The sequence below is a fragment of the Chenopodium album genome, chromosome 22 (assembly GCF_948465745.1).
Source record: "Chenopodium album chromosome 22, dcCheAlbu1.1, whole genome shotgun sequence".
Classification (NCBI taxonomy): domain Eukaryota; kingdom Viridiplantae; phylum Streptophyta; class Magnoliopsida; order Caryophyllales; family Amaranthaceae; genus Chenopodium; species Chenopodium album.
Window position 1 is genome coordinate 16,304,111 of NC_137855.1, and position 2,241 is coordinate 16,306,351.

The following is a 2,241-nucleotide window of genomic DNA, read 5'->3' on the forward strand; positions in this document are numbered from 1 at the left end:
ATGTTGGACTTAATGATTTTGATGATGACACAACCTCACTTACTTACATACTAATAAAGGCTTGATTGTTTAAGTGTGTGATCAGTGCAAAGACTAGGAGAATTAAGTGTCGAAGCAAAGATACCATGAGGAACAGGAAGGCCAGAAACAAAGTTATCCAAAAAGAAGAGTTCCCTCACAGGAACTGGCGCTTCAGAAATGAAGACTTGAGAAGAGAAGGTTCCCTCAGGGAACAGAAGCTTCAGAGAAGAAGCATCACCAGAGAAGAGAAGTTCCTTCCAAGGAACAGAAGCCTCGGAGTAGAAGCTTCATCAGAGAAACATGAAGACTAAATATTTTATATATTTTAGGATTTATGTAATTTACTGTGTGGAATTGGTCTAAGAAGATAAAATTGTGCATGCTAGTTTTTAGGAAAACGGTTGCTTTCTAAAATGTTTATCTTTTGAAAGGGATTTTATTTCTTTCTGAATTTCGAAAATATCTTGTGCAAAAAGATTTTATTTTATTATTTTCGAAAATATCTTCTGAAAAAATAAAATCGCCATGTTTTCCAAAACTTGTGCTCTACTCTCCCATGTTCTTTTTCTAGACATGGTCTTGCACATTAAGGAGTTCATGGTTCCTTAATTTTAGGGACATGAACTTGTTAGTGGGTATGAGTAGTGGCGTGATGGAATTGCTGCACAAAGAAGTTTTTCCAAGGCGTTTTGTGATCTATAAATAGCACTTGATTTCTGTTGGAAAAACTCACCCTTGCTCACATAAGTTTCAATCTTTTATTCGAGTTAAGAGTCCAATTCCATACAAGTCTATTTGAGTGTTCTTAATGTTCTTATACTAGAGTTTAAATTCTTTCTTTTGAGTTGTAATTTGGGGAATGGGGAAGTTTGAGTGAACTTCTGTATTGTGAGAAAGAGAAGTGAGAAAGAGAAGAGAAAGAGAAGAGAAAGAGCAGAGAGAAGTGAGAAGAGAGAAAGAGAAGAGAAGGAGTAACAAGTTGGGTGACTTGTTCCTCGGGGCTTCAAGTTTGTTGAGGAACTTGAAGTAAGAGTCTTTAGTTTGTAATAGGATTTACTGCCCTATTCTAGTGAAGATTCTTTTCCTAAAATCCCAAGTGGTCGTGGTTTTTCTCCTTGATTAGGGCCAAGGAGTTTTCCACGTAAAAATCTCTCTTGCACTTTTGTTCCTTCAGTTTATCTTTCTGTTCCTTTAGCTTACTTAGTTTTAATTCCGCAAAAAGTTTAGCTAATTTCTCATACTACAATTCAACCCCCCCTTCTTGTAGTATTCATTGAAACAACACATAAGCGTTTAGTTCAACTTTTAATAAGGTAGGGAAATATTGTTAGCATAGCACTATTCATAAGCGTGTAGTTAAACTTTTTATAGGTAGAGATTTCAAAACATAAAAATTATAAAAATTGGTTGTGCAATAATTAATATTAGAGGTGGGGGTATCGTGCCGTGCCGGGCCACCGCGGGCCGTGCCTACCATGCCCGGGGGTGGCTTGTGCCGGGCAGCGGCCCGTCCCGGTTTTTTTTATTTTTTTATTAATTTATGTTTATGTTTTTGTATTTTTTATATTACTCCATATTAGCAAAAGGCAACACTGCATATAATTAAAAATTTTACGAGTGCAAAAAGCCTATAAGACAAAAAATGATGAGTAACTTATTTTATTATATGCCAGCACAATAAATCGATGATCCAATAATTTATAATGATAATTGAAAATCGTACAATAATTGGTGAAAAAAAATCGTACAATAATTTAAAAGCATGTCGTGCTGATGGGCGTGCCATAGGCCTAGTGACCGTGCCGCCCGATGTGCCCATGCCTATTTTTAAAAACTTGTTCATGGCACGGCCCACAAATGGGCCACCTTGCCGGGTCGGGCCGCTTGTAGGCTCGTGCCGGCACGGCCCATGGCCACCTTTAATTAATATAAAATTTCTTACCTGGATAACTTGAGTAATTTTCAGAGAACGACAAAGATTGTTTTTTTATTTTTATTTTTATTTTTTATTTTTTATGTTTGATTATGGTAATACCCCGTAAAAAATATTTTGTTTAGTCCTCAATCCTTATGACTTATTTGGTTCAATTTTTACGGGTCGTGACAGGCTAAAGTCGTATCACCTAATCAAAAATAATTACCTAAGTCCACTAGCTTATGCAGATAGGGAAGTAGGGTCGAATCCATAGGGAAACAAGTCTTTCTACTCCTAATTAATTA